Source organism: Empidonax traillii, unplaced genomic scaffold, assembly GCF_003031625.1.
Source record: "Empidonax traillii isolate 1590-97213 ecotype Southwest subspecies unplaced genomic scaffold, ASM303162v1 scaffold58:size1836614, whole genome shotgun sequence".
Taxonomy (NCBI): domain Eukaryota; kingdom Metazoa; phylum Chordata; class Aves; order Passeriformes; family Tyrannidae; genus Empidonax; species Empidonax traillii.
Window position 1 is genome coordinate 918,735 of NW_020955251.1, and position 23,776 is coordinate 942,510.

Sequence of the window (23,776 nt, forward strand, 5' to 3'; positions counted from 1 at the left end):
ACTGATTGATTTCATTACAGGCTGCTAGGGCAGGCTAAACACTTGTGTGTAAAAGCTGGACATCCAGCAGTAAATAAACGGGAGCTTTCTTTGGCCCGGGGGCCAGCTGGCACGGCCTGGCACGGCTCAAACCCACGCGGCTTAATTTTCTCCATCCCCTAGAAGAGCAGCTTCATCCCCTGCTGCTTATTGGCAGTGGTCCTCGATCTACACCAACCCCTGAACTGTGCCCAGACCTTGTCAGGGAAAAACGAGACACTTGGCAGAGGTCAGAACTGTGCCACGCGCCGCGCCAGCAGCGATCCCAGCATGGGTGATTGGCCGGAGCGCAGGCGGCTCTCCAGGCTCTGCTTCGCTCTCCAAACCAGGCTGCAGTCCTACGTGCCCAGCCTCATACTAAGCTGCACATGCACAATTTTATTGACAGCAAAACTATAGAAGGATAAATAATTTTCTTTTTCTTTCTTTTTTTTTTTTTTTCTTTTTTGAAGTTATGATGACTTTAGAGGTATTCCTGACATAAGCTAACAGATAGCAGGGGAAAGACTGGGATACTGGAGAGAGCAAGCAAAGTGTATAAATGATGCAAGAGATGCTTTGCTTAGGATATATAAATAGAAGGAGAAATCCAATGAAAAACACATTAAAGCGAAAAAAAAAAAACAACAACCGGACCTAGTTTCTCTATTCCTAAATTGTATCTTCCAGGAGAAAATGTTCCCAAGAATGTTAATAATTTTTCTCAAATCTGCTGAAAATACTTAGCAGGTCTGATTAAGTCGAGGATAAATTTAGTTATCCCCATAGCTGGTTTGATCTCAATTGCATTTTTGATTGCTTGGTTGTAATTGCCATTTTTATTTTATTGTATCTCTAATAGGTGCAAAGTTTCTTTTAATTTAGTGGTATCTAACTTACCTTGCAGTGTGTATTGGTTCTAAGCAATTTCAGTCTTAAGCATACTTAATTCCCTTCTGAGATCCTCCATCACTAACAACACAAGATCAAATAACCAACTAATTAAAATTTATGTCCATCTTCTATTGAAGTCATCATTCATATCCCCTTGAGTAGGTGATTTCTGACTGTGTGATCCCACAGGAATATTTTTATGTCTACAGTAATATGTGAGTGTGGAAATGTGGAGTTTATTCTGTTTCATTCCTGTGTAAATGAAAAAGGTTTCAATTAAAGGGTTAGTATTATTTTTTTTCCAGTTTTCAGATATACTGTGCAAAGATATAGCTAAATTTATCTTTCTTCAAGGAAACAGTGCAAAGTTCTATATGTATAATTTTCTTGTTAAAATGCACATCAGATAAAATAAACTTCATCTTTCAAAATCCACCTTTTTTTTCTGTTATTTCCTTGTAGGCACAAATGTTCCCCTGGAAATAGGAGTGCAAACCCTTTCTGAACTGTCAGTGTCCCTCTGAACATGTTATTTGGGGTGCTGGATCACTGGCCATCTCTTCTGTGGTTGACAAATGGCCTTAGCTTGTACCTAATGACAACTTTACCTTCCCAGATATGTTTATGTTTGCAAACAAAGCAAGGCTGTGGCTCAGGTTCAGACTAGACAAGTTGATCCCCATCATCCACACTGTTTCATTGCACATTGGCACCATACTAGACATGTCCCTGTGCCCAGCAGGGGATGGTGTGTGCCCGTGGCTGTTCCCAAGAGGCAGTACCAGTAAGACTGCAAACTTTCTGACTCCCTCCACCTTATACATTACTCTGGCACTACCCCAGAAAGATTTGTATACCCTAAATACATACATGCATTTTAACACGACATTATATGATCCAAACAATTCTTACCAAAGGCTCCATGCTATGAAAACACCACCCCGATGGGCAGCAGCACAGCCCTCACAGCATTTCAAACACATGGAACTACAGAAGCACACACAAAGGATGATGACTGTCTTAATGTCCCCATGGGCAGCACAATATGGTCCATAAGAAATACTGGACCAAGTGCTGTGCAACATGGATCTGACTAGGTCTTGTCACTTGGCCACAGGTCTGTTCTATTTAGCAGGAATTTCAACACTTTAGCCATACAGATCCAGCTTAAGACAACATTTAGGAGGAACTCTCCTTCCCACATGGGGGCAAGGAGTGGGATAGGCCCTTCCTTTCTGTGATGTACCCACTGAGTACTTGCTCTCCTTTCACCTAGATGGAAAGAAAACGCCTGAGAACAGCTCTGCAAATGCACAGACCTCTGGACCAGCCTCTAAATGGAAAACCACAGTGGTGCAGAGCAGCTTCCTGTCAGTCAGAAATGCTGATTACAAAGGAAAGAAATTAGAGCAGAACTTTGACCAAAGTGAGTGTCTAAGAAAACAGTTGTGCATGCAAAAGTGGTTAAGATAAAGCAAAGGCTATCGTGGTTTCCTGATAAACTGGGTTATCAATAGTTCTTTGTGCTAAAATTAAAAGTCTGATGATGCACTATTTGATGTGCTAAAAGTCTGATTTTCACCACTATTATTTATGCTACTCTGTGGTTTATTCATTTTTATTTAGGTGTTTGCAATTATGTTTATGCTGCATTTCTACTGAGTCAGGTCCATTTTTGAGCACATCCAGTTGGCGTGAAGGCTTTCCAGTCAGGATAATTCCTAAGTACACACTGTCCTCAGTTTCAACAGAATAATTGAAAGATTCTCTGGGATTGTGTACCTGCTGGAGAAAGTTTGCACTGCTGGTTAGTGGTGTTTATGATAGCTAGATAGTATCAAGTTATGATTTGTAGTCCTTGTAGATGTGTGTCTCACTGATCATCCAGGGTACAATGCTCAGGTCAGAAACCTGGGGGAGGGATGTGCCCTCAAGCTTTGCAGTAAGTGTGAGAGACCCAAGCACAACACCTCCCTCAGTCTACAAAGGACATGCACCCTCACAGGGAGAATGAAGATAAAGGTCCAAAAAACATTAAATTTTTCCCATCTAGAAGTGACACTACAGAGAAAGTAGCGTTGCCTACCTTCTGGATGCTGAAGTTGGGCGAGATGAATCTGACCCTTAACACCTTGCCTGCACATTGCTCTAAGATGTGTTTGCCTGGATCATTGCAGGCGAGCGCAAGCTGTGCTGCTGGTTCTCCGTGCTGGTTTCCTCCTGATGTTGTATTTGCTTTAGCACTGCTGGATATGACAGGCAGGTAGACCCTGGGCAGTGTGCAGAGGCAAGGCACCACCATAGCAGGGCACCCACGGAGCTTCCAGATCTCTGGGACAAGTAGATCACTCACCTTCACGTCTGCCTCTGGACATGTGGTGCAGCCTCTGGGCATGGGGGAGGAAGGAGTGGTGGTGGGCTTGGCTGCTCAGGGGGTAGCGCTGCACCCCTTGTCCGTGGGAGGAGTGCTGAGCAACACCAGAGTCCCTCTGAGGTAAACCCACACTTGCCCACCAGACCTGTCAAAGGCCTCGGAGCTGAAACAGAAAAAGGAGTGGCTTTGGCAGAGGTCTTGCACCAGGGCAAGTGTGCTGCGTCTCCACATGGATTTGCTCCCTCTCCCTTCTGTCTTTTGGGTCTCATGCCAGGCCACTGCTCAAATTCATGGGGCAGCAGAGAAGGGACCTGCAGACTTAATCAGACAGCGCGTAGGAACAGACACCAGCACTGCTTGTTCCTCTCGCAGAATAGGCCATAGGAGTTGCACAGGGCTTGAAATTCCTCTGACCCCACAGGTTTTTGGTGCTGGCATTTCCAACACAAATGACAAAGAAAAATTTGTGAGGATGCTGGTGTTGCTACTCATCTTCTTCCCAAGCATACCAGTTCTGTTCAGAAATTACTGTGGGATTGATGGAATTTAGGCAGGAGGGTATGACTGAATGCTTCTAAAACAAGAGAGAGGACGAGAAATACCACGTAGTAGTCCTAGGGATGTATTTCTTCTCTGGCCTCATGTGTGGGGCCATAATTAGAGATCTGATTTACCGTTATTGCATGATTTATTTCCTTTAGTTCTTGCTTCCACCAAGTCTAATAGATTTCTCATGTTATTAGATAACCCTCTCTGTGAGCTGTTTTATAGATAATGGTTTTATGCCCCAGACTCACAGCTTTAATTTTCACGAGTGCACTTAAAAAAAACAATCAGGCACTGAGTTATTAACCAAGTTATTAGTCTCAATTGTGTAACCATTAAATAGTTTAGTTGCTTTCTTAGCTACAGGAGCAATCAGCTGAGTGTCCTCCTGGTCTCCTGGCTGGGAAACAGGCCTGTCAGTACTTCACTGCGGACCTTCAGAGGGGCTCTCAGCACTTGGGTGCCTATGCTTGTTGGCCTGACAAGTCCAAGTCTAAAGATCAGCACATAAGCCAATACTTACACTCTCTAGAGTACAATGGAATGAAAGCAGATGCTTTTTATAGTAGAAATATGCTTGAATACTTGGCTCGATTTGAGGAAAAAAAAGGAATGCTTTCTGTAGCATTTTTGCCGGTGAGCATGTGGGTCCAGTTCTTCAACCACAGCACGTCCCCGGAAGAGCCACTCCCAGCTACAGGCATGGGCTTTTCCATTTTGAAATTGTATATCAAGTTACCTGGGCTTTGGGAGTCTGATCGTATCAGAGCCAGAGTCCACTGTGAAGTGAAGGGCACTCGATGCGTAATGGATGTCGTTGGGCAACGGAGCGAATCAGGCTCTTAAGCTTTTATTGCATCCCACAATGTGAAAGTGGAGAAGTCCGAGTTTTATTTAGCTCCATAAAATATTAAACCTCAACAGTGATGGAGTTGATAAAAATCTGTATTTTGTAAAAAGCTTTTCTTTCGAGGCTATCCTTTTTATGATTAGCCTGTACATTCGCAGAAAAAAAAAAAGAAGAAAGAAAAAAAAAAATAAAACCAATATCTATTATTACCAGCGAATGATCCAATAAGTGCCTTGGGTATTTCTGCCAAACTTCTGTGCAGGTTCCTAATGAGGGAGATATTAAGTTAAAATCAATGTGGGAGTAGTTCTTGTAGACCAAGGGAAAGTGTGTCATTATTTTTGCTGGCCAAATATAGTATCATCATCCATTAACTCCCAAGCTGAAAAATATCCTGTATCTCACTGGGATGCTGATCAAGTCATGTTCTTGTATATGATTTCTCTTAAGATATGCCTAGCGTGTATTTCAGCAGGAAGATTTATGGTAGGAGAATCAAAAAGCACTGGGAAATTTTGCGTTACTAAAATTTTACCTGTATCCTACAAATCTACAAAAAATAAAAAGGAAAAAAGCCATGACATAAAAAATTTTTTGCTGCAGGCTACAGGAAGTAATTTTACCCCAAAAGACCATTCTAAAACTTTGAAAACTAAACTAGAGAAGTTCTCTGGGAAGGTAGATCCAAAGTCTCAAGAAACATAACAAATCTGAAAGTACAAGAAACAAATACTCATTGTGAGGAAATTCAAGATCCGGTGTTCAAGTTAAAACTATGAAAACACAGTAAAATCCATGACTCATATGCTTTTAAGGAGATGATGTTCTAAACAGAGCTAGGTAATTTTTGTCTTGTATCCACAAAATATATTTTGGGGTTGTGTGAAACTTCGTGGATTTGAGTTAAACAAAGTGAATAATTCTGACTGCAAAAAAATTTCAAATGCGTGGTTCAGCTCTGCATTGAATAAAAATTCATTATGGGCACTGCTTATGCTCTGAAGGAAGAATTTTTAAAAATTACTCCAGAAAAGTATAATATAAAATTCTTTCTCTCTTCTATATTATTGTCATGATCTTTGGATTTATGTTTCTAGTTTGACCACACAACTGAAACACAGTTGTTCATCCACTTCTGTACTTACATCGGTGTAGAAATGCTACTGAGAAATTAATTTCATTGAGAATCATTAAAACAATATATCTCAAATCTAAAGCTTCAGCTCACTTCAGGTATAGAAGCAATCGCTGAGAGTCAGAAGAACTGGAATCCTAATTGAGAGAGAGAGAGCATATAAAAAGTACCTTGTTTTCAAGGGAAATAGTAGAATGTGCTCCCAGAACTTGTCATTTAACAAAAGCAAAATGCAGCTATTTGGAAGAGCCCTGACAAGCTACAAGTGAAGTGAATTTTAAAGTCATACTGGGTGAGGGTGGGTGGGGGGAGACTCCCTATGGAGGCACATGCAGCTATGGTCAACAGAAACGTGGGGATACAGAGCTCCAGGGTCTGCCTGTGGGAGATGCCAGACCCCAGACCCTTCTCTCTGCCCTCCCACAGGCCGCTCAGGGAACTGTCTCTGGTAGCTACCAGAGAGTCTGCCCTGGAGGGAACTCCCCACATGTCTGACAGTGGCCATGCCCCATGTTTTGTGGCAGCTCCTAAAGTTTGCTGCCAGTGAGGTCCTCCAGGGCAGGGAGCCTGGGCGTGCACAGGGCAGCCCTTTACAGTAAACGCAATCCCCACTCTCCTTAACCCTCTCGTTTGATAATGATCCACTAATGGAGAGAATTAAAGTTGGCAGCCTTTGCCTTGCAGCTGTTCTCCACTCCCTCCTGCTGAAGACAGGCTTTGGGGAGCCAGCCTGCCATCAGGAGATGCTCCTTCCCTTAGGCTCTGCCTCCTCCTCGCATCACACGATCAGAGCCCTGTGGCTGTCTGCACGGCTGAGGCACCCAAACGACTGCATTTATCTATTTCAGTGTTGTTAGAACTCAGGCAGGCTAATTTTGAAGCCTGGATGTCTCAGAGTTTCTGCCAGAAAATAAAGAGTATGCTATGAACTTTACATTGCCTGCTACCAGAAATGCTTAAATTTCTGTTAAATCTTTGTAATTTCTTTTTTTTTTCTTTGCTGGTTACATGACTTTTTGAAAAGTCCTTTCAGTCGTATTATAACATTATAAATCACCTGCTGAACGATTTGGATTCAAGGTGGTTGATTCCTCACAGTTTCTGTAAGATCAAAGGTATGGCTGTCCTCCAAAAGCTGTGATGCTTCACATCAAAGTTCACAATGAAAACTATCTCAATTTTCCTCTTCAGCATTTGGATTTGACTTTATGACAATAACATTTCAACTGGAGTGTTCAACCTTCATTTGCAAGAGGACACGGCTGTGCAGGTTAGCATGGCAAAGGCAAAATCAAACGGAGCAAATGGACCTCAAATCTTCCGTTCCTTGAATTTGTGAGCCTGTTCGAAAAAGTGAACGTCTTTAGCACTGCTATAAATATCCCTTTGGTAAATGCCCTGATATCTTTCAATCCATGCTGATCCTTGTAATCACAGCTGCATTGTTCTGGTCATGTCATTGAAAATGCTTTTGACAGAACAAATGATGATCACCTGTGCTGGAGTTTGTAAAAAGCCTAAGATCAAATCTGTTATTTCATCGAGAAAAAACAACATTCAGTTCATTTCTTTCTCTCTTTCATGTGCAGTGCTTTTCACTGGGACATACTATTTTTTCACTAGCTTTTTTTATTCTTTTTCTCCATGAGCCTCACAAAACAAATAACTGGTGGGAAGTTCATAAAGGAATTCCTTTTACTTGCTTCAGGTGCTGACGGCCTGGTGTGGCTTGTTATGTTGGATTTTTCTTCTTAAAACAGAAAAAAAAAAAAAGGTTTAGGGAATGGATTCTGTTTTGCTTGAAAGTAAGAGTTCTGCAGATGTGCGATGGCTGATATTCCTCTACCTATCCTTGTACAGCAGAACTAGACTTTAAAGTGTCTGAAGCTGGTATATTCAGAGAATATCAGTCATAAATACTTTTATGTCTGACTCATTTAAGCTAGAGTTGTAACTTTCACATTGCCACGTGCCTTTATATTATTGAAGTTTAAAGGAATTCCTTTCGAAGCCTAATTTTGGCTCATGATGAAAGAAAATCAAACAGCTTATTTGGAGTTATGTTAAATAATTACATGTGTAACCCTTTAAATGCTAGATATGCAAATAAAGTGTTATACAGTCACTTACATAGCAAAGAGTTAAGGCCAAAATCCCCCTGTCTTTCCCCCCTCCCCAATCCCATTCCTGTTTCTTCTTCTGAAGTAATCTGAAACAGAAATCAACCCTAGAAAAAATGGTGTGATTAGGTAAAATACAGTTTAATTCCTGAAAAAAAAGTTCACAGCAAAGGGCCCAGTTCTATACCCAACATTACAATGGACATCACTGAAAATTCAACTGAACTGAAAACTCACAGGATTATTCCCTTTTTCTCATGGTACTTGCTATGACTCTTGGTATTGTAGACTTTCCAGGTGGGAAAAGGTGCATCTGAGTCACGGATATCTCTACAACAAAAATAGTCACAGATCCTGGAAGACACCACTGCTGCTGTTTGCCTCACTGAAATGGGCACACCAGTGCAGATTTCAGGAGGCAGGATGCTAAACCTGGGCAGGGAGACTTGTATTCATGCAAAATACAAATGAATTCAGCAGCTACTCTCAACCTACGTTAGACTTTCCCTGTGTTAGCTACCCTAGCAATGCTGATGCTATTTCATACTTTAGCATAAAAGAAGGAGCTAAAAACTTAAATTGTGCAAAGGATCTATGCCCAGCTGAGTCATCTAAGGTAATTTAGGAATTTCTTGGATTTATGCCCTCTGCTCCAATGCCTTTTAAGGTTAGTACACAGGATTATCTATTTAGGATCTGTCATTTCACTCAAACCATTAAAAAAGATTCACAATACAGAAGGATACATTTCCAAAATATTATGAAGTCTCTTTTAGAAGATCTTGTTTGTATGGTAACTTTTTATTAACTTAATTGCTGTACGCAACTAAAGAGACTCAGAAAAATTGCCTATTTTCATGGGCTCAAGTACTTCAAGGAGAACACTAGGCTTCATTGTATTAGAGCATTTTTGGCTTCTTCATTGCTCTGAACCACGACAATTTGTTGTCAAAATATGTGAGCAAGTATCATAAAGCCTGGGATAACAAGCAAAATTTTCTCTAATCTCAAGAAGATTGGAGATCTCAAGAAGATTTAAAATCTGGGCTATGATTCAGATCAGAGTGTTTTTGTTTGTTTGTTTTTTGTTTATATTTTTTTTCTTTCTGTTTATTTCATCTGAAATAATCTGTCCTTACAAAGTTTGGGGGTTTTCCTGGCAAAATTCCACCTGTCTTTTGCTGTTTTGCTGGAGCTTGTGTTTACGCACCACAAAAAAAAAATGCCTGCCTTCACTGAAAGCTTTGCCAGTATAAAAATTGCATTATTTGACCCTTACATACAAGACCAGAGATGGGAAAGAGCTAATTCAGGTCAAATGGAGAAAGGAGTTTTAGCTTTAAATAGTTTTAAGAACCACCTAAATGAACCGGTATGTATTCTGCTATTTTTCCTATTTTTGAAACTTTTGGGAAAAGAACACAAAAGGTAGAGAGAACTGTATTTCTGAGTCAGAAACAAAACTGCAGCACTGTGAGAACTATAAGCAAACAAATGGCTTTTTATGTGCTTGTTATTTACCATGTTGGTAATTTTTTGTTTAGAATACACAAATATGACCATTGCTTAACTTTGCCATTCACTTTCTAAATATTTTACAGAAGGGAATAAACCACCTTTATTTTTGACAGTGCTGCTGCATGGTAGGGCCCTCACAGTTTGTTTACAGCATACCAAAAGCATTCTGTTAATGAAACATTTCAAGGCTAATGAACCAAAACCTTGCACCAAACAGACAGCGGCTGCAAACCCTTTCTTGTCTGCCTTTGTCAGAGTTCACGTTTCAGCTGTGCTCTCTGCTCCACCCACTCCGCAGATAAAACAACACATCAAGTTTGCAAGATTAGTTTTCTGTGAAAAAGCTGCAGCAGGTCGTGCCATTAACTCTTTTGAGGCAAATACACTCATATTTTTTGGGCAAATTGGCTACTACTGCTGTCCTGTTCCCTTGAAGTTTTAATGTTCTGTTGATGAGCCTAGAGTTAAGGTCCAGAAGGAATAATAAGAAAAATACTCTTTTACAAAAGTGAATTTCACATGTATGGTACGCAGGAATGGTCTAGTGGTTCTAATTGTATAAGATAACTGTGTTTTGAGAATCTAATTAATTTAGAAGGGAATGTTTAATGGTGGACACTTCCAAACTGAGTTTTGACCAAAGCAATCCAAGCTCTTCATCCTGCAAGTCTGTAAGCAGACAATTAAACATCTGAGGCAAAATCATGCTCCAAGGCTAAACACTAAAGGCACTACTCTGAGGATCTATGTTGTCTTCTTTGTCTCTGTTAGAGCACTTTTCTGGGGCCACCAAAAAAATCAAAGACCTTTTCTAGCTCTGTAATCGCACATTGTCTGTCAGAGGCCCTGCCCAAGTAACACCCCAAGTACAAAAGCTGTATCATCAATGAGCCTGGCATGAAAAGTCATCTTCATTCTACTCCACAGAGTAGAAGTAAGGTGTCTGCCAGTCACCTTTCAAATGCAAGGAGTAAGAAAAAGGTGTAAGCACAGAGAAGACAGGAAAAAGATATTATTCTGTGGAAAAAGATATTATTCTAAATCTTTACTGGTCCATGGTGAAGACAACCGCAGTCATTGCTGTGCCTAGCTCTATTAACAGCCAAAAGACCGCCTGATGCTGTAAAAGTCCTGTGAACACAGGATCAGGTTTGTGCTGTTGCTGCTGCCCATCTCAGGTCATCATCCCTGCAGTGCTCTTCACCTGGGCTGTCATCAAGAATCCAGTCCATCTTGTTTGGAAGGGAAGGTCCTTTGTATGCGAATCCTAAAACACATGTATTAACACAAGCAGCTGCTTATTTTGATGAATGTAGGGTCAGTAATGTGATCTAGAGCAAATACTTGAAGCAAGTTGTTGTTGAAATCCTAGTATTTCACTGTTGTTCACACAAGTCATTGGATTGTCTGCTTCAGAAGAAAGTACAGTCATACACCAGGTACTTTAAACACAGGGTCTTCTGTATCACTAGGATGTCCTAGCACAGCTTGCCACAGGACTGAAGACAGAGCACAAAGACATCAGCCAGTTTCCACCATGTACAATAAAAAGGATTTGGTACAAGGGAGTTTCAGAGAAAAGCTAATCAGGAAGAAAAGCCTGTGGTAGAAAAGTAGATCCCAGTGGTAAATAAGAGACTCACAGTCTTTATTTGGCATAATTCCATTATTCTCTACATTCAAAAAAAGGATAATTTTGAAAACACAGTTGCAGGTGAACGTTCTGTGTTCCATCATCCAACTGTAATTATAGTTATGACTCTGACATAAAGCTATTCCTAGGCCATTAAGCTTCATTGTTCTAATAAAGTTACTCATTCCAGTAGAAAAAAAAAAAAGTAAAAAGAAAAACCCACAAAAAATTATCTTCCTCAGATCAATAAATTATTTGAAAATAACAGCTGTGTATAGGCAATAGCTACTATATTTTTAAGAACACTCATATTCTTTCAGGCAGCTGAAAAGGTTATTCCTAACTAGTTTTGAATCTAAGATAATCATCTTCACCAGCCACAAGGAACAGGCCCTGTCTGGAAGCAGAGAGACAATATCTTTAGCCTACTTTTCTCCCAGGAACATGTTTGAGTGTGGTTTTTGGTTTGGTAGTGGAGTTTGCCGATGTGTATCAAATGAAACATAAGAATGTTTTTTTTATCATCATCATTTGTAGATGTGGTCCAAGTTAGCATGGGGTAAATGTACTACCTGCAAAACAAAATATGAATAAATTCACCTGTTTACTCTCAACTCCTGTTTTTCAGTTGCTCAATCTTTTTCTCAGGCTTTTTACCCCATTAACATATAAGGTACCTTTAGTGCATAGTGTATGCAGATGCAATTTAAAAATTACTATTTATTCAACTGAAAGCAATGAAATTACTGTTGTGAAGAGGAATAGATTGTAGTCATGCAACATGTTGAATTTCAGGCAGAGATCACAGCCTCCTCAGCATGCAATAGAAAAACCTCTTTAGATGACATCCAAAGTGATCTTTCAAGTTGCTACTCCCTGGACATGTCCTTCAGGAATAAAAAAAGTAGAAAGGTATGAAATCAGTGAATGGTGAAGAACTGGTGCTGTTTACAAAGTGCTGTTTACCTACCGCTCTCCCGTTCCTTGTCTCTCCCACAAAGCCTTGCAGGAGATACTCCTGCCATTTGCTAGAGCTGACAGCCACTCCTACCAAGCTACTGCAGCAGAGACAAGCTCAGAGTAAGCTCTTTTAATAACTTCTGTGTTTGGAGAAAAGAGACAAAGATGATAGTTTTTTTGATTTAGTTCTTTGGTGGAACAAGTTATGTCTGAGTCTGGCAGAGTTCCTGGGTTTTTGGCATGACACTTTGCTTTATCCCATTACTTTTCTCATTCTTCTGTTCCTGACATTGCACCAGCTGACAAACCCCCAAGCTAACATGAATGCAAATGCCAAGGGCACTACTGTGGAGATGTCATCCTGTCTTTTTTGACACAACCTTCTGTATTTTGGATGTATTGATAAAATCCTCTTCAATACATAAAAGCTGATAGCACCCTTAAGATAGAGAATGAAGATCTGAAATAGGTAATTTTATGTTTCTTCAAGAGAAATTTGCAGGGAGCACATAATTTGCAGGACTTACCATGCAAGGGGATTCATTTTAGCACAAATAAATGTCTGCATTTTGAGAGGCTACAAAAGGAACTTGAGATTTTCCTCTATAGGAGACCAGAAATTGAGACAGTACAATACATTCAGTTCCTCTCTGGTCTGTCACTCTTTGACCTCCAATTTTAAAAGTGAGTATTGATTTTGATTTTCCAACTTGAAGCAGTAGTATATTGAAGGAGGGGATCCCTCAATTTCTGCAAATCGGAGCCTTTTCTAAGTGGCTGAAGCTACTCACTTTGGACTGCTTAGATCAATACAAACCCAAAAGTTTTCCAAATTACTTGACTCATTAATAAAGGCTGATGTCAGGATGTAAATGCACTACAAGTAATCACAAAGCACCTCTTATGTGTGCTGTATATTTGTGCTTAGTCCTGAAATCATGAGTGTTTTCAAGCCATATTAGTACAGAAATAGAATATTGGTATTGTTGAACATTTTACTGTGAAATCTTTTCTCATTTTGCATGACAAAGACAAACAAGATTAAATGTGTCGAATCATTTCCAAACACTTCTCCTCAAGCACCAAATAACTCATGAAAGCAATATATACAATATTTTTAACATAAATGTTTCAAGAAACCCAAAGAGTGAATATTTTACATCTAAAAGAACTCTGCCTCATTAAATTGGCAAGTCATTTAACTGAGGAAAATGTAGATTACATTTATTTGAAATGTGAAAGACATTTTACATATTGTAATTTTTTAATGATATTCTACTGTGTAATAGGAGTCCGTAATTATCTACCAAAGCTACTGACTTACCTTTTTTTTCCCCAAAAGCTACTCCATAATAAAGTGCTACTGTCATAATAGCTATTCTACTTTTCTCTATGAAGTTCTTTCCCACTTGGAAGAATAATAGGTATTGAATATAATTCTATAGAATCAGCTTCTGTAGGGCTAAAACAGGTGTTTAACTAGAAAAGAATAATGTTTAAAAAGGATTAAAATTGAAACAGGAAGTATTTCATGCCAAAAATGTTGTGCTTAGTGTTGCTCATCATCTTAAAGTTGATGTTTCAGACAAAGGTTTGCTTTCATTGGAGTGGGATGATTTCTGTATCTTATTATTCTCTCAAATACCTACATAGAAATGTTAGAAAGCCCAGCCAAACAGGTGGACACACCCCTTATTTTGGCAATTTTGTGAAAGTGACACCTGGGCAAACATCTGGGCAGCTGAATCTGTCAGTGCTAGTGAAAGTCAACCAGAAAGGTCAAAAATGCTGTAGACAATTGCAATACTTTGATTTAATCACATATTTAGCTTACAGCTCTGTGGCAGGCTTGTTCAAAGAAATGCAGTGAACATGAGTGGGAATTTGATAAGGTGAAGAATAGAAGATAATCCATGGAGAAGGTCCTGTTTTAACCTGGCACTGGCAGAATTTAAGTGTTGTCCTTTATGTACCTAGCCACCTCAACTCACCCCACAGGTGTCCCACGGGAAAGAATTCAGGTCCTACCACAGACTGGTGAGGCTGGGGCCTGCCAGCTTCTCCTCAATGGCTTTTAATATCTGGGGAGGCTTATTTCCATATGGGACCAGAGTCTGAAAAAGACAGCATACTCTCCAAAAAGTAGGGGATGACTTTTCTGTGCCCAGCTCTGGTAGAAGGTTCTGTTCTTTCAACATCTAGATAATAATGTGTGTGAACCATTGTGTTCTAAGGCACAGCAGAGCTGGAGGCAAAGAGACTGAGAGAGTGATTTTGCTTTATCACCTTAGAACTACTTGAAGTCCACAATGAAATGAAAACTTGGTACCCTCAAACCTTCGCCCTCTTTCCATGACTGAGGTTCCTCCAGAGCTGGAGAGAGATGGAGGAGCACAGGATGGTGCAGCTTCCCTGCACCATCCTGTATGCCTCAATAGTCACTAAAATCTCCATCATGGCTTATCCCACTGGACCAGGATGTTCCTTTCTTACCTGAAGTGCCACTTGGCTAAGCCACGATGCCATATGTGATGTCTGTGAATCAGCCGCATGATTGACTCCTACCTTACTTACTGTTGTCAAGCCTCTTGTTATTTTTTAATTAGCAGAGCAGCTTTCCAAACTGTAGGTAAGGGGATGAAATGACTGGTTTTGCAGAAGAAATAGATTTGATTTCTTTAATAGGAAATTTTACGTTATTTCACCTTTGGCAAATCATGTGTCATTTGACGAAGAACACAGCCCAGACCAGAGATCTGACAGTATTTTTCATTTTTGATAGAACTTGATTATAAATTAAAACCAAAAGGGAAATATAGTCTAAAAGGGATGCTCTTTGTAGAGCAAAAGAGTAAAGCAAGTTTCTCTGAAAACCGAACTTCTAGGACCATTTTTACTCTGATCTGCTCTTTTCACCTCAGAGCTGAGATCAGCAGCTTGACCACCATGTTGTCACAGCAAGCCACAGTGAACTACAAGGGCAACTAACATTGAATTCTGTCCTGCTTGTTTCCCACAAGAAATCTTCCCATCCTCAGGGAATGGGAATTCTGCAGGTACATTCCCATCCTCATGTTGCATAGCACAGAGCACTATCAGTCTGGTTCCAGCAAAATTCTGCATGACCAAGGTAGTATCAGTCTTGCTCTTAATTGGTAGAGAAGCACTGCTATGGAATTACTCATGGAAGAGGAAGCTTCTGAAATCAGGATGCCTATTTTGAATATATCTCCTGTGATGGCTTATGGGCAAGAAGGGAAAGCAGCTCAATATTTCAACAGATGTGATATTATGAACGTGCCACGTGTCCCAAGAACTTGGCTCCTACATCCCAGCACCCCCAGTGGTATGTCACTCCTTCCTTCACAGGGTGACAACCATGTCTGAAATACTTCCATCCCAGATGTTAAATTTATGAAGGTTATGACTTTCACACCAGCCAAGAGAATGGACGTTCCCCTACTAAATGGATGCCTAATTGGCGCACAGATTCATTTGCATAAGTTTTCAGTTTTCAACAGGTGGCACTAAAGAGCCAATAAATGATTCTATTCCCAGTCTCCAGCATGCAAACTCCTGGGCAGGCACTTTTATGTGTGTTTATCTATTTAAATATGGTATTATAATTCCAACATAATTAGTCATCTAATTGAATTGCATGACCACATCCATCCAAGACATTTGCATGTGCAATTAATTAGGATTTATCTAAAAGCACTCTTTTTGTTCTCTGTTTCCTACAAGTTAAATTAGTCATGGATGGATTAGATGCTGATTTCATTTTGAAAGTGTTACAATACACATATTTGGAGAAAAATAAGTCTGCAGAGGGGGTAAGCAACAGACTGGCAAAAAATTCTTTTTCTTTTCCTTTCTATTTTTGTAATGCTACCAAAGGCCAATGCTCTAAAGCATGAACAATGAGGGCCAGACTTGCTGTAGTCCTAAAGAAGTAAAAGTCTGTAGCATCTTCTTCAGATTCCTTCATTTTAGCAGAAACAAGATCTACAAAACCAGAATGGCTTTGTACATACTACTAGGTTTCAGTCTTCTTTCAGTGTAATTTTTACTTAAACTTACATGTTCCTGATGGTTGCAATACATTTGTAAACTTGAATTCTTGGAAATAATGGACAGAGAAAGAAACTGTTAAAGACATCCTTGGGAAGCTGCCTTGCTTTCATGCAAAACGTTTGCTTCCATCTCAGTTACAAGAGCAAATGGAGACCCACCTCGAGATGCATTGTGCTGTGACAGATGGGAAGTGAACTGAAAGGAAATGGAATACTATGAATGGCCCAGAAACAAAGTATTAGCCTTGAAGAAGTGCCCAAACTGATGACAACGGACCGAAATACCTCAGGATAAGGAAGGGCAACATGGTTTTGGTTTCTTAGTTGTATGACAAAGCTTTCTTTTTTCTTCACAGCTTATGTGCTTGCTTTATAATTGGCTGCTACAGGACAGTGAAGCTCTTGGTTTGCTTTAATTTTGTCATCCAGTTTCAACCAGTGCAGGATGTACAGGGTCACTTACAGAAGAATAAGCACAATTAAAGAAAAGCTTTGAAAACCCAGCTGAGCAATCTGTGATGAATTATAAATACAGCTGTCAAAAATAAACAAACAAACAAACCAAGATAGTTCATTTTGAAACTAAATATATCGCCTTTCAGTCCTGGAGCTTTGAGAACAGTTTGGTCTTGAAAACTGTAGAAAATAGGGAAAATGGTACCAAGATATTCTGTGGTTAGAAACAATTTCACAAGTAGGATAGAGCACACTAACGTGGCAACACCGCAGTGTGAAAGGGAGGAGCAGACCAGCATTCCACAGTTCTGGGCAGTCTTTGAAGTGACCTTTGCTTTGCAACCCTTTCTTTTAAACAAATTATCTCCTGTACCTCCTCTACGATCTCTCTCAATCTACAGCTTCTCGGAGGCCTTTTGTTCTGCGAATGGCTTGTGGTGGGGGAAGTAATAGATCAGTTGAAAATTGTTCCTCCCTGAGATCTCATCTCTTTTCTTTTACTCCAAATTGTCTTTTTTCCCCCCTATTTTTTCCCTTGTTTTTTTGTTTTTTGGTTTTTTTTTTTTTTCAGGGTGGGTATATTTTTATCAAGATTTTCTTCTTTTAGAAAAACCCATCCTGAACTTCCACAGGAGTAAACATCGAGTCCCCAAGGGGCACACTGGCTGCTGATCACATCTTTAGCAAGTATTTCTGATCTGGGTGTTTCTTGCTGTTACTCTTTTTAGGATCCTATTAGAGTTAGGCCAGATGGATTTTCTGCTGGCAGAAATGCCCACTGTCTGTCTGAAATAATTTTTTTTTTCATCTCAGAAAGTTAGTGGAAGGAGGTTTCTTCCTATAGTTTATAAGGCATCAGTAAGTACTGTCCATCTCAACCTTTCATTAAGCAATGCATTTCTAATTGCAATGGGGTTCACTTCAGCCTGATCCTTACTTTTATGTTTAAGTGCTTTGTTGAACAGAATGGAAACAGGCTCAATTCTTTGCTGAACTGCAGATGAAAGAACTGCAGCCACATGTGTGTGCAGTGTGAGTGTGTATGTCTGTATTTAAGCTGTGACAAATGATGGACAGCACTATATCTGACAGATATATATTTGAAGGATGATTATAGCTAGGGCAGAATTAGAAGAAATAGTTGAATGGTTGGAATAAAATGAAAAGAAAAGGACTAGAAGGAAATTAATCTTACTTGATGTCTAAGTCATTTAAAATTCAACAAGTGAGAGTTTTGTAATGTAGTGTAAGGTGCAATTTTTGAGTGGCCCAGTGAGTACTGAAGCAGCCTAACAACCTGCTGTCTGTCTACTTTGTAAAACCTGCCCCGCCATCTACTGAAAATCTGCTTTTTTCATTTAATGTTATAAGATATAAACATCCTTTGCAGATACTTCTATTTTTCCAAATATACTGCTGAGTACAAAACTTATGAGCTTCATGAGCTCAGTGGAACCGCTTTCTTGTGACATTGGAGTGCACTCTGCCAACCGCCAGTTCCCATCTGATGGTGACAGATACAGCGGTGCTAATGGCATGTAATATACTGTATGTGGCTTTAGATGCTCCACGAAAACATGAAAGGTCCAGAATCACATCCGTATTTCAACAACCTGACAAAGCTTCCACTGAAACAGTGGCCTGCAATTCCAGCGTCTGATAAATGTTTGAAAGGCGCTGACAAGCAAAAAGTCAGGAAACTCTATCTATGAAACATTTTAAAAAGAGAGAAAAATTATAACACTGAGCTTAATTTTTTTGAACTAATTGATTTCTATTTTGTTACCAACTAAAGGGATTGAAGTTTTGAGAGTTAAGAGTGTGATGTTTAAATTTGTCTGAAAAAAAAAATTGAGAGGTTTTACTTTGACAACAATTTGTTATCTGCCATTTAAAAGGCAAATAAGGCAATAATTCCCCAGGTGCTGACTGGCAAGAGGTCAGACTGCTGGAAACAGAAGGATACTGAAAACCAGATGAGAAGAAGGGGAAGTCAGTAGTGTCTTTACTAAAATCTAATTAGGAAATAGCATCTTTTCCTCTGCTTTGGAAAAAACAGAAACTATCAGTGAAATATCAGCAAACAGTTTGGCATCTTCAAAGATATTAATTAAGTAAAATTTGGAAAGTGCTTTGAAGATGAAAAATGGTAGGGAGTGCTAAGTATCACTATTAGCAGGACCAATGTGTCAACTGATGTTGTCTGTCTGCGTAGTATTGGGTGAACACTTGGGTAATTAAGGTCAAATGAATAGCCTTGCCTGGTCAATTTATTGGATAAAGTGGATCTCGTTTCTAGCTCAAGGAAGATGTGGTATCTGTGAGACTAACAGACCTGGAAAGTGAATGTCAAACATATTTCATGGCTTCATGAGCCACCAGTAGCAATAGCTGTTTTTTACTTTATGGGCCTGTCTTATACTCTCCAGACACCATGGCAGTTTTTCATAGCATTTAGCAGTTCCTAAACTTGTAATTTTTAGTTTGACATCATACCTGCCTTCAATAAAGGCTTGCATGCCTTTCTGACCTAAGACAATACCTCATTTTCTGGATCTAATTTTTCCAGCTTACCAATATTTTAATACTAAAGCACTTATGGAATTAATTTGGCAAAGGCTGAGGTAGTGAAGGGTTGCTGTTGCTGACCAGGAGGTACTATTCAAACCTCTCTCTAGAGTCTGCAACTGCACTTCAGCCCTTGTGCTATTACTCCAGGAAAACTTGTCATAGACTGAACCCAATTTGCTACAATCTCCAGGATGTAAAAAAGAGGTATTTCATAAGCTGTTGTACTCATCCGTACTTTTGCTGTACCAAATGGAATTTGAATAAGTAACAGTTGATCTGCTAAGTTTCTATGTCTGTTTTTAATAATAAAATCCCCAGAGAGTACAGCCCAGTCACAGGTGTGCAGTCAAACTACAGGTGAAAGCAGGTCGGAGAGGAGCAGCCCCAGGCTCAGCAATGGGAACTGGGTCTGGTGCAACATGGGCAGGAGCAGCAAACAAGGACTCAGAGCTCAAGACCCAGGGAGCACAGTCGTGCAGATAGCCCACTAGGAAGGCTCAGGTTTCTCAAATCCCAGAATTATAGATTGGTTTGGGTTGGAAGGGACCTTAAAGATCATCTCGTTCCACACCATGGCCAGGGACACCTTCCACTGCTTTCTCAAAGCCCCATCCTATCTGGCTTTGAACACTTCTAGGGATGGAGCATTCACAGCTTCTCTGGGCAACCTGTGCCAGTTTATCCCCAATCCTGAGCATCTCAAATGTCTGGTTCTAGTGCAAAATCAAGTTTAGGGACAGTTTAAACTGTTCCACATAACAGTTCATAAAGCAGGAGGAACACCTGAGCTTTCAGTGTCACCTGGGAGAGAGACAGTAACAGTAGATGGTATTACCTACATAAAAAGCTTTAATCAGCTGAGAAGTTGTTGCAGATACTTCTTTTCAGCTGCAGTTGTTTTCTTCCATCTGTATCTAGTACCAGGACAGTGTGGAGAGCCTTAGCTCAGTGCAACCACCTGCTTGGCTTGTGAGCAGTTGTTTTGTCTTTGGCCTGCAGACTCAGCCCTCCACTTCATAATTCAGTGGATATTCCTGATCATCCCTTTCTGCTAAATGTTTTTCTATTTTATTTTTCAAAAATGGTAAAAATCTCCCCAACACGTTTCATGTAGCAGAGTACATGATGAGCATCACTGAGAAAGATTCAGGCAGAATGGTTTCAGTCTCTGACAATGAACAAAAGGCTAAACCAACCCAGCTCTGAAATACTTTTTTTTTTTTTTTTTTACCTAAATGCACTGTCATCCAATTGATACTGTAAAGGTGAACATTCCTATGTTCTGTAAAAATTCAAAAGTGTTGGATGCCATGGAGCTTGAGAGAAACAAGGATGGGACAGGCCTGTCTCTGTTAGTTAAGACAGTTCTGCACACTAAAAGCATGATAAGAATATCCACAGTGGCCAATAATGCAAACTAAACTACCTGGAGATATACCCAGAAGATGAACAGCTTTCCATTCAGCATATTTTGCTGATTGAACCCAAAGCAAATCCTCAGAGAAAAGTAAATTCAGAGCATGGGACCATAAAGCTTCAAGTCCTTTCATGGAGTTGTAGGCAAAGCTTACAGAGATAATTTGGGCATCCTGATAAAGACTGCTGGGAGTCTTGTCACCATGTTTTTTGCCTCCTTGTGCTTTACCTGAACAGATGAACATCAGGATACCTTCCATATGAACAGACTTCAGATGCCTACATTTAAAAAGCCTTCACTGAGCACTGAAAGTCTTGGCTTTCAGTTAGCATCTGTATTTTGGATTTCAGGATATCTTTGTGAGGAATCTGCGTTCACAGGAGCAGCTCCCCCCCAGCCTTGCTGCCTGATGGGCACTGCTCTGTTAGGCATTCTCTGAGCACAGAGATGCTCTTAGATGCACAGCAGAGCACAGTCCTTATCTCTTCAATGCATAATCCTGCTTAGAGCTTGTTGTACACCTCCTTCTTCATATCGTGGAGGTAGTAGCGTGTACAGATGATGTATTTCAGGGGTATACTTCGAGTTCTGCTCAAAATGACTTTTAGAAACATGGTGACTATTTTTTTTCCTTACAAGGGTTGGATTTCTCTCCTTTCCCTCATAGCTTAAAAAAATCAGCATGTAGGGTGAAGAAGAGAACCTGTGGAGAATAAATAAGAATAATTAAACATAAGGACAGAGCCACCCACTATTAATATCTCCTATTGTCTGTGTCCCAGTCTCACAGTGAGCTGTATCCAGCAAGGCAAAGGATCAGTAGCTCATTTAGCATTTGTCATACTCCAAGGATGAGTCAGTCTGTGGCTTAACTAATCTGGCACAATGCAATGCCTAGTTTGATCAGACTATTTCATTTCAGACTATTTCAGTGGTTCAGCATTATAGAAAAGAAGCACTAAAGACTAAAAGTGATGTTGACTCAGCCATTTGGCTCTTGCCAGTGAACATTAGTGATTTTTGAACTGCTTAGATTCCACTTCTAATGAAAATCCATTTAGACAAAGTAATTTACATGCATTTCTCATTTCCATATGAGGTTTAAGCTTTTGCCACACTGCTACCAAGAGAGGCAGTTCAGAATGCAGTCATTTGTCTCTACTTTCTCACCATACACGAATGATTTTGTCTCACATAATTGCTTGATATCAATACTCAGTGGATATATTTTGACACATGACAGAACATAATGGAATTTCCCAGGGAGAGGAGAGAAACAGAATATTCTATTAGGAAGAAGAGGATTTTTGCATTGGATTGATTACAAATTTTAGCTGGTACATCGAGAACGTTTCATCTCCTCTGATAAATCAAAAACTGCCTAATCATAGCTGGTAGCAAGTAGCAGGCTATTAGCTCCAAGACATTAAGGAAGAATTCCAGCTGTATTGAAGTCAGTGGTAAAACACACATTGATTTGCATGAGGTGAGAATGTCAAAAGCAGTAACAGCAAAACAAGCACTTCAGCACTTAAATGCCAATTTCATTGGCCACGGTGAAAAAAAGCTTCAGGTACCTAAAGCTGAATTCAGGCTGCAAGTATTGGTGACATCATCTTAGTGCCTACAGGTCCACCAGATACTAGGGGATTGGGTCTTTATAGAAAAGTGAAGCAAAGTCTCCCCAAAATGCAGTCCTAGATGTCTTTGGGCAGTTGGAAGTCCAGCCAGGTCCAGTCTCCCTCAATCTAAGGGAATCAAACCTATCTTTTCCCAAAGACCACACTGGCTTTGAACACACCAGCTGGTCATACTGGGCCACTCTGTGCCTCTCCTTTTTGACCTATTACTAGTGAAAAGAGTACAACATTCAAATGCAGATATGTTGGATGGGGAGAGAGGAGAACATGACAACTCTAATGCAGTGATTGAGAACTATCCAGAGAGAGAACTCAGGTTTGGTTCCTGGCCCCAGAGCTTTTCCTGGGTGTTGTATTAGGTGCTAGGCAAACTACAGAATTGCTCTTACTTTGAGGATAAGCACCTGTGAGCCTGAAAAGTTACAAAAACTTATTTGAGACCCTACTTTAGGGCAATAACAAGCTAGTGGGAGCCCCAGACCCAGTATTTCTCAGTGACTGGACTAAAGTAGGGTAACGTTGCCAGTGTTTTTGTACATTCAAAAAGCTGTTTCTGAACCATTTACTTTAAACTGAACAATCCCATGACAGAGCACTCAGATAGATGATAGCTGGGCTAAGGGACATTCTGCAGATGTGTTTCCTTTTCTTTCCAGCCTTCCCACTTTGTAAGGGTCTTTCACAGAGCAAGCACTCAGCTGCTATGATGATGGGCAAAGGTGTAAAGCTCTAAGGCAGGGAGATGGATGCTGGAAGAGCAACCTCTACCTTTTCTTTAAGTAATTGTAGTCCTATCTTTATCCTGGCACTCCTCACGGAGTCTACATTTACAAAATGAAATTGCCTAGGAGGTTGTACATTTTCAGCAGGCCATTTAAAGCTGCAGCTCTGAGACAGCCAAGTGTCTGATTCTGGGTGGTGCTGAGACAGCCTAGATGAGACGTTGAGGTTTTTACTTGGGATGTTAAGGGATTTGGCAAAAGATATATTTGCCCAAATATATACTTTTTGTTCACTTCAGGGTATTTGAAAATTGAAAATAAATACCCTTGGATTCTGAAAGAGCAGAAAAGTAAATGTAGCCTTACTTTTCTTCTACTTACATTGTAAAGCACAACCTTGTTGTGCGAGGTCTGTTGTCAGGATTCACTTAAACTCAGAGCAGTTTTGGATGACAGCGTCTCTACAAGTTTTCTGCCTTACTGCCAGGCTACAGGGGAATTTTGGGGAAGAAAGAGCAGCTGAAGCAACCATTTCTCTCTGTTCCTCATACCCAAGGTGTCCACTGGCTGCAGATTTGGAACATCTTCCAAACCAAACAACACTGAGATTTCTTATGGTCTTCGTCTCATTGACAAGATAGTGCTTTACTGAAAAAGGAACAGTAAAAGGGAGAATGAGGCCCACTGCATTACATCCAGTCACCTTTAGAGTGGGAGTGCTTCTGATTGCCAACCAACTGCTCCACTGAAAATCTCTGAATATTGCCAGTAATTTCATTTTTCTTATATTGAATGAGCCAGTTTGGATGCAATTCATGATGTAAGAGCAAGAGAAAGAATAGTAAGGAA